The sequence below is a fragment of the Rhopalosiphum padi genome, chromosome 2 (assembly GCF_020882245.1).
Source record: "Rhopalosiphum padi isolate XX-2018 chromosome 2, ASM2088224v1, whole genome shotgun sequence".
NCBI lineage: Eukaryota > Metazoa > Arthropoda > Insecta > Hemiptera > Aphididae > Rhopalosiphum > Rhopalosiphum padi.
Window position 1 is genome coordinate 83,296,232 of NC_083598.1, and position 17,609 is coordinate 83,313,840.

Below are 17,609 nucleotides of genomic sequence, written 5' to 3' on the forward strand. Positions count from 1 at the left end.
TAACCAAATTAAGTCAACGATTAGGTTTGAGTTTGAATTCGTATTAACGGATGCCAATGTAAGTTTAAACGAAATAACTGTAAGTGGAACAAAAATTCGTCCAAAAAAAAACTAGAAATTTAATAATAATCATATAATTACATTATTATTTAATGACTTAAATTATTTAATTTATGCAGAAAGTTACATTTTTACTTTAATGAGCTCGACGAATAAACATATTGTGTTAAATAAGTTATTGCATCGTCCTATATATTTTATGCCCATCTTAAGTTTAAGTGAATATAAAATGTCAGGTATTTATAAATATACGAATATAATTTAAGTACCTAACAATATTTAATATCAACCAGATGAAATAAAAGACGATTTTTGTCAATTAATAAAATATGTACCTAATAAAATAAAAAAAATTGATATAGTAAACTTGTTTTAATTTGTTTCAATTAAAATACAATGACTAGTTATTATCGATATCACATTTGCGTTTACTCTAGTAGTGAACTTCGCAAGATATTTGTTAGATATGTTGAAAATTAATTTTGTCAATCGGACGTCGGTTATCTTATCGTTTTAATGACATTACAATAGGTTTGTTATTCAATATTCTGACTGCAATTTTGAATCTTTTCGTATTTAATGCGATCGATTTGATCCTTCCACTAGACCATCAAGTAATACATAATTTTGCAATACCAACACCATCACGTAGGTACACGTTTTTTTTCTGATATATTTTATTGGTTTTTGTGTTTTTCTTATCGTTTTTCACTCGTGTTCCATCTTGACGATTTTCAACATTTTTATAAAATACTTTTTACAATATTTATCGGTAATATTTACCTTTATTATATAAGCGTAATAGGTTAAATTAATTTACGATCGGTAAATATAATAAGACACCCAAAATAATTATAACGCTATAAAATCAAATGCTGAGTTAAATATGAATTATAATGTAAACATTATTTTTTAAATGGTTTGAATTTATCACTAGTGTTCAAAACGATCATATAATTAAACACATATATATATTTATATATTGTATATATTGATTTCATGTTTTGAGTTAAATTATTTTAATTACAACGTTTATTTTTCATAAATGATTGTCGCATGCAACATTATGTAGTTAATACAAACCATAAACAGATTTATAATACATAAACGATGAAGTATCTACCTATATAGAACAATCAATTACCCGAAGTATGTTCTATCATTTGCAATTTGTCATTTTCTTTATAATGAGATAATGGTTCCTATAATCATCATCAACTAACGAGTTCAAATATTACGGAGTACGTATACTTAGTACGAAGAACTAACAAAAATTTTGCGGTGAAAACGGTAAGTGTGTAAATATTTAAAATAACGAGGAAATCATTATTTAATACACCACATTTAATATTTATTTAAAAAAATACTGAAGTACTTATAAGACGTAATTTAAATGTTAAAACTATTTTTAAAACTCTTATATAATATAACTACCGATGTTATAATCGGTGTTATTGAAAATGTAAATTGAATTATAAATTTACTTAATGAGCACATCATTTAAGTCAATTAAATCTGATTCATTTGAATTATGATTTTACAATACTAGTATAATGTTATATTGTATACATATATAACAGCAAAAGTTATAGATTTTTAATGAAATATACCTATTATATTCTAAAATACACAGAATTGTACATTTGTACATGTTTAAATAATACTATAATATACAAACAATGTTCAAGTCTCAACGAATACAATTTTTTATTTATAACAAAATAATTAACTTCGTTTATATTTAACCTTCTTAAAATCTCTCTAAAAAAAAATAACTGTAACTATATATTAATTTAATAATTGTAATAGATATAACTGATATAGGTAATATAATTAATGCAATTAATTCGTAATTTATTTTCAAGAATTTTGAACACTAAAATATAATTCTAATGATATCTATAGAAAAAAAAACGAAAAAAAAATTAAATTGTCTATAAATAGCATGATATTACTAAAAATATTTTGTAAATATTACTTGATATTATAGAAAATGACTTTAATTTCTTATGTAAATCGCTTATACCTACTCAATATAAAATAAACCGTTACAGAAAAAACGCGTTAATTCACGGGCTATGTGTCTGATAATATAAAACAATAATATACATCGTGGACTTTAATCTAGCAAAAAATTAGTTTATCTTATCTACTTCAGCATTATGAGATCACGCCACTTTCTAATTCATCACAATCCACTGCAGCACTGAGTTTAATATATATGTTAACGTAGTCGTAGTCTTATGAAATGTATCACATAATACTATAACGTATAACACAAGTGACAAAATACAGCTAACTGCAGTGTTATTATGTTGGAGGTATCAACATGAACTCTGCTATTTCTGTATTGAAATCTTGTTTTCAATAATTATAGAAAACATACGAGTAGTAATAGATTAATAACGATTAACGAAAATGGGCATGAACCAGTCACTCTCAAAACTCAATTTTTTTATACCAATCAGCCCCCCCCCCTAAAAAAAAAAAACATATATAGAGTAAAATGCACCAGTAACTCTCACCTATTATTATATACATAGTTATAATATCAACCCGTAAAATAGGAGAGGTTAATATGTAAATAATAATAATGTGAATAGGTATAATAAAAGAATAAATACAATAATCATAATTATAAATGGCATGATATATAATTTATTAAAAAAAAAAAGTATAAAATTATAAATTTTTTTTTGATATGTGCAATCATATTTATAATTATAATAAATATTGTATTTTGTAAGTGATATAAAAAAAGGCATATAATAAAAAACTAGGTAATATAAAATGATAGGTGCCAAATTAAAATTCTGTTTTTGCATCAGGTGAGTTGTTAATAATGCATTTTTTATTATTTTTATGTATTATAATTATTTACGTATTTACCTACCCTATTTTATATGTTGGTAATATAATCGTGTATATATACATTTTCAATACGTCGAAAACAGCCGTTTAGAGCAATTTACCAACACCTACAACAATATTATCGTCGGCATCGAAGTCACCAGGCATGGTGGTACCCTACTCGTGACATCATATATAACCGTGCCAAAAAAACCAAACAAAATTTATCAAATTCGTAATAAAATTATAAAATGTTATTGAAATTGGTATATTCATAATACAAATAACTAGTTTTGTTATTTTTTACAATCTATTCTAATAAATAAATTATTAATATTACAATTTACTTAATTTACAAATTACAAAAAATCATACGATTTACATGTAAAAAATTATACGATGTCGGGCAACCGATGTATATGTTTTTTAATTTGTTTTCGTCACAACTGTGGCACTGAAATACCGTTATAAACTCAATAAAATCTGGTCTTTCAAATAATCAAGCTTTGAACTATCACTTTCATCTGGGGGCGTAGCTCAGATGGTAGAGCGCTCGCTTAGCATGCGAGAGGTACCGGGATCGATGCCCGGCGCCTCCAAGTTAAATTTTTTTTTTTTAGTTCACAAAATTGTGTAAATTTAAAATTAAATTATAATTTAATAGTGCCTATGGAGGGGAGAGGCAAAATAATAAAAAAAATTTAATTTTTTACATAATTAGTTTGTCATTTAGGGTACTCATAATGTAATTTGTACAATTAATGACAGAAGCAAGATATTGTGTCACACTTTGTATAATAATTTACGAGCTGCTGAAGTAATGCTTAATATACTTGAAGCAGTAAATAATGTCATTATACTCGTAAACTCACAGTTACATATGAAAAAAATCAAAGTTTTGGCTTTTGTAGATGAAACAATATGATCGTCTCATTCTGAAATTATTACAAGACTATCTCTACTATTTCTTCGAGGTTTGCTTTAAATTCAAATATATATACTATCGTACTACTCAATCCATCTAGTCTCACATAAAGAACTTTTTTGAGTTTTGAGATTATTTTTCAAAATAAAAGCGCGTGTCGACGATAAATTAAAAAATGATAAAACTTCTTTAATTACGCTCATGATATTACTTAGTACTTGTACATTGGAGGATTTTGGGATTGACAAATTTAAAACATGGTTAGAGCATAGATAAACAGCATTGACACACCTCTTTTGAATGAGTTGAACGGAACTTCTTATAACAAATTTCATTACAACACATCCATGTCAGTCGCAATCCCCACACAATCATTCAATATCACCTATTTTGTGTTTATCTCAAGTTTCTTGCACTTACTTTATTATTTTGTTGTTTTTTTTTTCATTAAAAGTTATAGGAATAGCTTTTGAAATGTACCACATATAAATATATAATACTATTGAACAAGTGACAAAACACAGCTAACTACAGTGTTATGATAGAGGTTATGAACTTGAACTTTATGTCTGCATTGTAATCTTGTTTTAAATATAGACAATATAGTAAATAATAATTTGTGACAATATCGTCGGTATCGAAGTCACCAGGCAACATCATTTCAATCGTTCAAATGCAACTATAGTTATTTACTCAAACAAACTTTATTTTTTGTTAAAATCATTACCTTCGCTAAAATTATCACTGCCTTTATGAACACACCCATATTAATAGATTATTTATTTTAAGCTTATAATTTATAGTAAAGCCGGTACAAGTGTACCCTATTCTGGATATTCAACAGTAAATAACTTACCCACATGCCAAAAAAAAATCAGTCAAAGTCATTATGCTCGTAATAAACTAAAAGTATAAAACGTTTTGGGAAATCCTTATGGTCTGAATATAAATATTGGTTTAATTATTTTCTATAATATATTTTAAGTAATAAATATTTTATATTATAATTTACTTAACTTACAAAAAAGTATAATACATTTTTTTTTGTTTTTTTTTTTAATGGTTACGTGTAAGGAATTATAAAATGTCGGGCTACCAAAGTACCTGTTCCTATATGTTTACGATGATTGTTCATGTTTGTTTGCGACACACTATGGCACTGAATACCGATATAAACTCAATAAAATCTGGTCTTTCAAATAATCAAGCTTAAACTATTACTTTCATCTGGGGGCGTAGCTCAGATGGTAGAGCGCTCGCTTAGCATGCGAGAGGTACCGGGATCGATGCCCGGCGCCTCCAAACTTCATTTTTTTTTCGTTCACAAAATTGCAAAAAAAATTTAAATTTAAATTATAATTTAATAGTGTTTTTAGAAAAATGTTTACCAAAAAACAAAAATTTTAATATTCTATTAATTAATTAGGTATACTCGTATTAAATACTGGACATTTTTTACTTTTATCCCTTCCCCCTCAAAACACTGACTGGATTCAATTTTTCTACCAGACACCATCCCCAAAATTGAAAATTAATGCATTTTATCGGTTACTTATCGTGTCGATAGATACACAAAAAAAAACATATCATTGTAAAATCAATACATTCATTGCTTGGCTCAGAATCTAAAACAAATAAATCAACTTTTTTCACATATAGATACAATTTACAAAGTTAACTTGAATTCATAATTATATGAAAAATTGCGATTATATTTCACTTTTTAATTAATAATTGTTAAGAAAATTAAAGAAATAAAAATACACTGTAGTGCGAATTACTAATAAAGAACAAACTTTATACATATATAATTTTTATGATTGCATGTATGTTTTAAATGCATACACAAATATACGCTGTACATTTGAAACAATCATAAAACTTTACGATGATAAAATTAAAATATATTAATTGGCTCTTCGAAATTAGTTTTTGACATGTAAGTTAGTTAACTACAAATAGTTAAATAGCAAACGACACAGTAGAATCGTTTCAGGGGCCACTCTCGATTTTTGGCAATTTTCCCTTTAGACGATTACCATTGTCGTTTGTTCCGTCTGGTGAACGCCAAAACGCCAACAATCCGGCGCTGTTGCAAAGTACATAACAACTGTGCCAAAACTGATAACTTTTTCACTATGATTTTGCCTACCGATTTAGTAACAATTCACCTTATAATATGCCACCTTTACAACAATTCTAAAATCTTCTAAATTTAACAACTTCATTAACCTTCCAAGGGGCATTTAATCCATTACCCATTAAATATTTCAAAAGTATCATTATAAAATATTATAGATATCATATAAATAAACATATAAAGCTTAGAAAAAAAAAATAAATATCTCGTAAATTTATTTTTAATAGCTAAACAATAAAAAAAAATACATCATAATAATAATTGACTAAATATAAATATACATTGAAAGAAACCTATCATTTAAGGAACCTTAATATTATATTAATACATTTTTAAATGAATTATATCATACATATTATATTCAGATTTCTGTATCATACTATAATATTAAACGACTGTCTACTCTAATTTGGTGCTAAACGTTTTTCGATTAATACTAAATACGGTGTGGCGTCATTTGGACGCGGTCAGTTCATACAAAACAATTGGACGCATACTACGATATTTCGAGCCGTTAAAAAAACACCTTTTGACGTGATATTTTTCGTTGGTAATATTTTATTTTTACAAAATTGTAATATTTGATCCAAGTATAATAAATACTATATCAGATATTACATCTGTTTTTATAAAAAAAAAATGAATAGATGAAAAACTACTCGTATGAAAATGTTTAGTTAGATACATCAACATTTTTCAAAAAAAAAAAACTGTAAAATGTACAATAAAAAAGGAGTTTTCATTTAAAAAACAAAAGACGATATCATTGCAGAATTCTTCTTAAGTAGTACAAAAAATGTCGAGAATGTTTTTTAAGTACATTTTAAAATATCAAAATCCCGAATTTAAATAAATTCATTATTAAATGAAAAATAAAATGAGCATGCTCGCAGGTAATTCACTCTGTATAAGATACACAACAAATGTATGTTAGTTGAAAAAAATACCTTGCCAACCAAGATTGATCAATACAGTTAAATGGAAAAATACTTATAGATATGTAGAACGCTTTTATAATATAGACATTTAGTTTTAGTAATTTATGATATTTGTACTATAAATTCAATAAATTGAAATGCTTAAAACTGTAAACAAATAACACAAAAGTAACCTGTGAGATACGGATATCCATCTTTGTTAATGAGTAAAATTAAGATCATTTATGTCATTATTATTACTTTAAAATTCAATAATAGGTTAATTTACTCAAGTATTAAAAATAACACAATAAAATAAATTATTCTGAATTTAAAATTAGGTATGTTATACGTTAGTAAAACAAAGATTAATAATATATTAAGTCCCAATTACCCTATTAATTATTTATGAAGTAATCCATTCAAGTAAAAACGATATTATTAAAATGGCCTTAAAATTAATATAGGTGGAAAATAACAACTAAAATGTAATTTAAGTTTATAGAAAAATTTATATTTTATTATTAAAATAAAATTACGTAGTAATTTGCGAGTGATATTCTATAGTAACTTCCTAGTCGGTTAATGCTGCTCGTAAATAGATCCAAGCTGATGTACAATACTAAAATTCTAGGTACAGCTCTGTGGCGTCATCGATGCCGTCCGATATAATATGATATAATATAGTATATTTTATTAGTCGTAGACACTTAAAAGTGTGAGCTAATCCCTATTTACTGCCACTACTACATAGGATCAGTTACTTAAATTTTAAATTCTATATAATAACGGCAAAATGTAAACATGTCACCAAGCCATTCTAATTAATAATGACAATATTGTAGCAGTCGAAAAATATTACTACTTTATATTGATAAAAAATTAGAAAACAAATAAAACGTTATAACATATAAAAATATGAGTATACAAAAACAATTATCTAAACTTATATGCCCCATGTTTCCTCGAAGAAGTTGCCATCCTAGATTCTATAACGACAAATTTCAAATACAGAGACCTATAATTTTAATATTGTGACAACAGATATAAAATAAAAATAAGTACATGTACACAAAAGTTTGGTACGTATTTTTATACTCAGGTTTTCAACATATAACATCATATACATATTATACAAAAATACATATATAATATTATATATTATATGATATCCATAATCATTCGCATACCTCATTAATGAAGATATAATTTTTTTTTTAACTCGAAATTGCTGTTTTTTTTATTATAACTAAACAAGTTTTAATTTTAAGTGAATAAGCTACAATATCTATAATACAATCGTAATATGCTAAAAACTAATACGAATTGATAAATAACACCATTTTAACACTTACTCACTGTGTTATACATAATTTTAGGGTAAAATTTCTAATCATTTAATTTACTGTCACAGTGCGATTTAACTTTAAATTAGCTTATAATTCCCATAACTGATATATATATATAATGTATATATATATATATATATTTATATATATAAACTGAAAATATATTTTTGCTCAAAATCCCACTTTTTTACTTAAACAAATTCAAATTAATAATTAAAGTAAAATATTCTATTCTACTTATCTGAATTCATAGTTAAATATAACTAGGTGTACTTATTGGTTGTAAAAGTCTACTCTAAAATGATGTATAGTGTATTTTGCTATTATATTATGTATAGTCAGTTAATTTAAAACATATTCATGTATTTAACATAATATATTAATTTGTTAAATTTGTTGTACCGGTAGTCTTTGGCATTTAGCCAGAAAGATTTTATTCTCGAAGGAAAAAATAATTTACGCGCAAGATGCCTGACATCAACAATGGATATAGGTAGTAAATCCCATTGCCATAGCCCATAATGTAGCAACAGTGAAAATCGAGTCCTTAAAATGTCACCACCGCTGTCGGTAAATGTATAAAATAAACAAAATTGTACGACATAGTATTGTATAAAATCTAAAAAAAATACAATAACAAAAACGTTATGGGGAAAAGTTCGAAAAACTAATAAACGAAATTGAAATTCTTTCGTAACCTCAAACACTAAATATTATGTCAAAATGTTTGTTTTTTTATTTTTTATGAAATATATATATATATTAGCATTTGCTTTGATTCTAGAAACAGTATTATACTGTATACTAAAAATCAAAGTTTGTTTTACTAAAAGTCATATTTTTTACCTTTTTTAAAGTTACAAATTATATTTTAAAATTATTTAAATTTCAATTAACAGAATGAAATGTAATGTTATGCATGTTGTGTTCAACGTTCATTATATCAAAATCTCTTTTATCATATCAAATTCAAATTTTTATTGTTTTATTTAGAAATATTATTCATAAATATTTTGTTTAAATTAATTGTGCTTTTTAAGTTTTGTTAATGAAATAATGGTACCTCATCAAATAACAATTTTTCAATGTTCTATGCTGCAAACTACGAGGTAGTCAACAAATCCAGATATTTCATAAGTAGTACTTGAATACTTAATACTGCTAGTAACTACTAACTAGCTACTAATATTATTTATGTATATTCAAAAAAAAAAAAATTATTGTATTTATTGCTCAAAGCAGTATAAAATTGAATATTAACAGATTGATTTTTATATCATGGCTATTTTCGCATTTATAATTTTATAAAAATAGTTATATATATATATAATACATAAACATAAATACATAATGTATATAATTCTGATTAATTAAAAACATACATTACAGTAATTTAATCAATGACATGTACATTCAACATTTCCATCGATACAGCATAGCGTTTACCTAATTTCTTCCTTTTTTTTAATATTTTTATTAGTTAATATTTTCCCAAGATGTAAGGAAAATCTACTAACAATAATATATATTACGAGTATAATACCTGAAAAAAAACGTTGAATTCTATACACGAGAATAAGAGTAAATTTATAATTTTGTATTTTTATTAATATACCAATTAATATTATTATACTTTTTTCAGGTTTTAGCATTTTTGAGAATTATCTTTTAATAATATATAAAAAAATAAACATAAGTTAATCATATTTTAGCTAATTGGCAATACATATATTTTATAGGTAATACACATATACATTTATTGCATTAAGCAAAACAAATACTTTATTTTTTTTCTACTTTTAATTACCTTACGCTTTGCATACTATATTTTCTTAATACAAATCAATTTTTACATTTATTTTAAATGTTAGGTTTCTCTTACATTATTTTTTTCGAATAAAACCTAAATACACATATTGAGAGTTTTTTTAATCAAAACTTTCTAAGAGTTGGATTATAGTATAAATAAATGTAGTATACTTATTTTGTACATTTTATAAGTTTGTACACGAATTGACCAAAACTACACGAAAGATCTTTGTACATATTTGCCATTTGGGATGCATTACTGAATACTCAACAGTCTTGGTGTTTAAAGTCTTAATACAAACAACTTCGTACTACAGTCCACAATCATGTAACGGCTTAGCAATTAGTAACAACTAATATTTCCCTCAGGGTATTGGCAGTAAGCAAATAATCAACAGAGAATCCGAAAAGTGGTGATCTCAAATGTTTAGTTTCTACAACGTAAATAATTTTAAACCTAAATTATTTTACAACAAAATGTAATTTGGACTAATGTGATAAAATAACTCCATGTACCAAAAATAACTTATTTAAGCTAGAAAAAAAATCATTGGATACTTAAATGACCGCTTGTAAAGGTTAATGTTATATTTTAGATGATTTATTTTTTTAGTCAATAGTATTATCAATACAACTTTTTTTACACTTTTACGCTTTATACAAAATTATGTTATATAAATAAGAACAATCTATTTTTAAATTTTTAATACAAATTTAATTTAAATATTAAATTACAAAATGAATAATTTGCTTAGATCCCCATAGAATATTTATGAATACGTAAAAGTCCTATTGACCATTCCATTACGAAGGAAGCTATTTGTTATTATTTTGTTTGAATACCCGTTTGAATGCACGATAATATAATTTTATTTTTTCATGTTTGATTTTAATATAAATTAAGTTATGAATACATACCTCTGATAAAGTATATAAATTATAAGGGTAAATTGTTTATTAATAGTAGGTACTGTTATCATGTCCAGGATTTCCAAGAACAAAACTTAAGTGCAGTTAGATATTTAAACATCAATTATATTATAATATTTCTAATATAGGTAAATACTAATATTAATATACAATTGTATACCATATTATAAATAAAATACTCTACCCATAATATTCAATTTATAGAATTTTTCAAATTTAACAATCCATGGCAACATTATTGCATAATTCTTATTTCTCTCCATTATCATTCTTATAATTTTATAAGTAAATTTATGGTGTTTTACTATTATATATCATTTTTAATAATATGACATGATCAGATGCCTGGTAAGCAAGTACCTTGCCTCACCTCCCTGGATAATCCTCGCTTGAATAACATTAAGTTTGTAATAACTGTATGGTTATAAATTAAAAATTTGTAAAAAATATTTAAAAATTATATTTAATAATGAAACTGCGGTAATATTTTAAGTTAAATGAATTTATTTTAACGATAGGCACTATATTATAATATTAGCACTATATGTATTGTTAAACTAACGTATACTAACAAGAAAAAACTACAAATTTAATTGATTTATTGATTCTTTTCATAGTAATTATATCCAAAAAGTATTTTTTAAATAATATGTGTATATTTTTGTGATAGATTGACCTACTTATGTTGATTTATTTATTGTAATTAGATATAACCAGTAGACTCACGGTCTAAATATAATTAGTTAATTAATTGCACGTTTTCAAACAAAATATAAAGTTAGTATACCTATAATAGTTATCCCGTATAAAACTACTGTTATAGATTTACACGGTAAACATTAAATATCCGAATCATCTCCTGCAAAAATTTGAGTTTAAGACCGAATCCCAATAATTCCACAAAAATTTCCTATAGAAATTTAGTGTAACTTTAAAAAAAATTAATAAATATATATAGATTTTTATAAGCAGCAAAGACAAATTATTATCATTACCAATATTATTATTTATTATAGATAATACTTAATAATTAATTATTTATTTTACTACTCAATATTATCTGTTTAAATATATACTTAAAAATCAAATAAATTGTGGTTTATTTCAAGTGAACAAGATTTGTCTAGTAGGTATACCACACATTATTAAAAATAAAGTAATAATAGCGTTAATTACATTCTACATTATATTATACCTTCCATTACTATCTTTATATGAATAAATAGTATAATTACTACGGGTACCTTCTAATTTTTGTACAATTTTATAACAAAATAAATACGACTGATGAAGAATATTTTTTTTTAATCTTAATAAATCGTTTAAATTATTTTATGTAATAATTTATAATGTAAAATACAAATACAAATAATAATTTATATATAACTCTAGTGATAACCAATATCAAAACCCTATTAATTCTGATTTGAATGATATTAATTTATGGTAAAATGTAGTGACACAAATTGGATATTATACATGTATATTTCGTACTTTTAGAAGTAGTATCTACTCTTGAACAAATCAAATAAATTGCACGTAATCTTACGCAAACTTAGACACGTGTTCAGAATTATAAATTACCATGTTTTCTAATTTATACTTAGTTAAATACCAGGATACCACGTCCAACTTAAAATTATAAAATGTAAATTTTATCCTAAGATATTTCATTAATACACAGTGTATAATATCAATAGCATCTTTTATTTTAATTTTAATAACAATACATAAGGAATATAAGGGTAATATAAATACAATCATTCAGCCAAATTCTTATTTAAATTTTTTCATATCATATAATATATTATGTTTAAAAATGTTATTTATAGTATCAACTATCAGTTTTGAATGTATAAATTTGATTAAAGAAACCTTCAATTTATTTTAGTATTTTATAATATACCGAAGTACCATTAATAGATGGTTTTTACTCTACAGACTACGGTAAAATGCCATTCTTATTAATAAAACATCCCTAATATATATTATTTGTATTTATACATTTTATAATTATCTCAATATATGTATATTATTAAATGAATACTTTTGGTATTTATTTTTTGTTAGAAGTATATTGTCGATATTGATATGTTATTGGAACAATAAAGTTATATTAAATAAAACTAAAAGTTCAAAACACAAGGTTAATATAATATAGGTACCTATAATTTTTTTTAAATATTTAAATGACACAATATTTTTTTTAAAAGTGTAGTTATAGAATCGTTGTATCATCTTTATTTAAAAATAACAAATTATTATGAATATTAAATTTTTTTTATTCGAGAGCTTTTAAAATATTATGCTTAAACATTAGGTACTTACTTATCTCTAAATAAACAGACATATAAAAATAAAATATTCAGTTTTAAATAGTTTATGCCTTATATATACCTACCAAGTATATATCCATTATGAGTTATGAGTTTATGACCTTACAATATTAGTTACCCTGGTTACCAAAGTGACTACTTAAAGTGAAATAGTTAATAGTTAATGTATATATTACATACAGCAATTATTATTGGTAATTTGTTTGATTAATATTATATTTATATGCCAGACCATTTTGTAATTTTATAATTACCATTTATCAATTTAATAGTTAAATATAATATATATTATATAATGTTCCAATAAGATTAATTATTTTTTATATCGAGTACGTTTATATAATTAAGTATAAATATTATTTTATTTTACTAAATATTAAATTCAATTTATAAAATTATTTAAAATTCCAATACACCATTACACATTTTTAAATAATTATTATTTCTAATATTCACTTTACTGAGAATATTGTTAATTTTATTAATTATGCTATTATGTACAGTACAATTTATTTTAAATAATACAATAAATTCTACATAATAACACAAGTTATAAAAGTAGTGATTTAGATCTAGACAATGGAAAACATGGTATACTTAGCAATGTACGAATGTACAAAATGTATGTGAATACATTCATTGTAGAATATTAGTATCAAAATGTATTACGATCACCTAATAGTTGTTACCCCTGCAGGCAATACTTTCACATTTTTAACTATACCAAATACCAATAACAGACCATGAACTATATATATTATATAGTATATATATATTATTACACATGTACACAATATGTATACTAATTTATTATTTTAACTAGTTACTCGTACAGTCTATATATTTAATAGAAGAAAAATCAATGTCATTATAAAATAACGAAGAATAATTTATACAAATCTAAATTATTAAGACGTATATTATCTAATTATTTAAAATCCTATTATTTAAAAAAAAAAAAGGTGTTATAAATTTCATTTTTTTAAATTTTTATAGTAAAAGAAAATTAATATTATATTTTGAAATGACTAATTCATTTTTTATGCTCCCAGACAACTGTACCTAGATGGCTAAATGTATTATTAAACCCATACACATAACTTAATACAATTATACACATACAGATTTCGAAAGTACCTAAATAATATATTAATCTATATATTTATATAAATATATATATATCACATGCTTTCTCTGGAAATAAAAAATGTAAACATTATTATTAAATTATTAAGCAATATTAGCTTTTTTTAACTAAAGTAGTAAGTAATACTGGAGTAAATAGGCACCATAAATTATCTTTGTACAAATCATTATGCATCATTAATTAACAATACTTAAAAACTAAATAATTTAACTTTTTATCAACGATCTTAATTTTAGACGAATTAATTTATCATTGAATGGTTGAAAAAAATTGTAATTAAAACTAAACACCAAAAGAAATAAAACAGACAACCAAATGTTGAAACATATATAAAAAGACTTAAACAGAAAATAATAAGTAATCCTTAAACTTTAAGATTAGGACATACTAGATAATATATAGTTATTTTATAAATTATTAATAAAAAAGATCAAATTAAATTCTCGACCTGTGGAGTCCAATTAACAGTCAAACACCTTCTAGTCGAATAGTAACAAAATAAAATAAGCTGCTAAAATATTCCTGAATTCCTATTTCATCCGTCAATCCCTAAAACAAAACAAGATAGCCAACTAACAAGACGTGCTAAAATTCATAAAATAAATGAATTTGGATAATTTATTGTAACACAAATATTTACTGTAAACAAAACCATTAATACTATAGTATTACTTATGTATTAATATAACTAAAAAAAATATAATTGTCAGGTAAGTCGACGAGGATTTATTATAACTATTTTATTTAATTATTTGTATTTCACTTATTATTATTAGATATTTATATGAGAAAATACGATGTACAAACAATTTAAATGTTAATAATTCTATTGGTTCGAAATTATAACTATCTCTATAAACGATTATGCTATTATAATATTATATTAATAATAACTACCTACTTACTCATTATCGGTGCTTAAGTTTATTATTATGACGGATAGGTGATTTAAACATTTTTACACAAACTCGTAACTGCAAACGAATGTTTGAGTGTCTGTCTACGCAAAGTTGAAATAGATAAGTTCTAGATTGGTACTGTACAAATAATAATATTAATTGTTGTGGTTAATAATGAAAAAAGGAATATATGGAGTGGAAAAGAACACATAATATTAAGGACTATATTTAAAATATCGATAGAAAATATAATCAGTAAAAACTCGGAAATAATCGTTCAAAAATAAATAAATAAACAATATTTTTACAAGATGCGAAATTATCAACTCTTAAAAAATAAAAAAATTATAAATACTACGTATTCCAATAATAGTACAATAATTAAATAGTGTATATCATCGTATACGAATCAAATGTTTCCCTGTATCTGCACAGATAAATTTGTTACGATGCTATGTAATTTTACGGGAATAAAAAACTGCTTGTAAATATGTTCTCTGATGGCTGATGATAATAAATGTTAGACTAGTCAAGTTGAGTTATAATTAAAATAATAAACGAAATTGCTCTCATCATAATTTAACATTTTCCTCAATAGATGAAAAATTCAAATAACAAGCTGTCCTTGTAATTTTTTTTCTACTCGAATGCACCTTATATTATTATTATTATTGCGTTGTATTACAGCAGATTTACACAAAATAATTTATTATTTCATTGTTCCAAATATATATTATACCGACACGTGTTCGTGTAGGTGTGGGTTACGATAATTTGTATTCTCGATTTCAAAAAGAAAATGATTTTATTTTTCAGTGAATTATTACACCAACCAGAATAAAGTTATTTTGGATTTTATACTATTTTTTTGCTCTTATTATCATAACTGACTTTTGAATTATTAGCGATGGTTTTAAAAATGACCAAACTAACAATAATACTTTTCATTAAATAGCAGTTAATCAAATTAAAATGTTCTGAATACTTGGATCATCGACATACAGAATATATTATAGTATAGGTAGTACTATAATATACTATAATATACACAACTCTTATAATATTATATCATGATATTTGACATTTAGTGTTATGTATTGTTTAATGGTACTTATAAGTTATAATATATAGTTTATATCTATACATAATATTATATTATTATGTGAGATATGACTATAGCTTGTTACTACATTGATATAGTATAAAATATTATTATTATATTTTAATTCAAATAAAAATGTAACCTCTCTTGTAAAGTTGTATGTATACAAATTACAACCAAATACCTAACCTAACAGTACTAAAAAATATGTAGAATATTCAAATAAATATAATATAAAATAATATATTAATGCCTAATTAATGATCATCAAAATCGAACAAAGTTTATTTTTAATTTACCAACAAAATACAATCTAAAACTCAATTGAGATGCCGTAGTCTCTAATGAACCATTAATACTAATTATTGGTAATGAACGACAAGTCTATAATTAAATTGTTAGAATAGAATTTAGAAATATTGTCCATAAACTATAATTTAGTTTATTTTCGGGTATAATAACAATATAATTGTAGTCTATATAAATTGTACCCAGTGTCTGCTATTTATCTATTTTTAATTAAATGGCACAAATTATACACACCAAACCGCAATTAAAGCGGTTTTATATAAAGTTTAAATGCATTTTTAAAACTTTTTTTCAGCGTCCTGACGATAATTTATTTAAAAATTAAAAGACTATTGTTTCATCTTAATTGCCATCATATATTTAATATATATATATATATATATATATATCAAAATGCTCAAGACTTTTAATTTTAATATTAAATATAAAAATTCAAGACAAACTCCGTAGTATGAAAACCACAATTAATTTTTATAATTACAATAAATATAATCTGAAATATAATGTTTTTTATTTTAATTAAATTTCAGAAAATATTTAATAAAATTCTATTTTCTTAAATATGAAATTTTTATGAAAAAACACAAAATAATATTACTATATTACTAGGTTTAATAATAAAGTTTATAAATATAGTTTATTAATATAGTGAATAAATAATATTGACACGGGTATCAAATATTTTCGGTTATATGATTAGTTCTTACAGGTAAAAAAATCAAATTGGAGGCGCCGGGCATCGATCCCGGTACCTCTCGCATGCTAAGCGAGCGCTCTACCATCTGAGCTACGCCCCCAGTTGTTAGTCTGTGGAGAAATGTAGATCATTTGAGAGA

General features: G+C 23.8%; 3 non-coding genes across 3 annotated transcripts; 2 read left to right on the forward strand and 1 right to left on the reverse strand.

Moving 5' to 3' along the window:
* The first annotated feature begins 3,436 nt into the window (after positions 1 to 3,436).
* Positions 3,437 to 3,509, forward strand: Trnaa-agc (transfer RNA alanine (anticodon AGC)). Its single transcript has one exon. It is a non-coding gene; the product is annotated as a tRNA-Ala (tRNA).
* Positions 3,510 to 5,064: 1,555 nt separating this feature from the next.
* On the forward strand, positions 5,065 to 5,137 carry Trnaa-agc (transfer RNA alanine (anticodon AGC)). The gene has a single exon. It is a non-coding gene; the product is annotated as a tRNA-Ala (tRNA).
* A 12,360-nt stretch (positions 5,138 to 17,497) lies between these two features.
* Trnaa-agc (transfer RNA alanine (anticodon AGC)) lies at positions 17,498 to 17,570 on the reverse strand. Its single transcript has one exon. It is a non-coding gene; the product is annotated as a tRNA-Ala (tRNA).
* Positions 17,571 to 17,609: the final 39 nt, after the last annotated feature.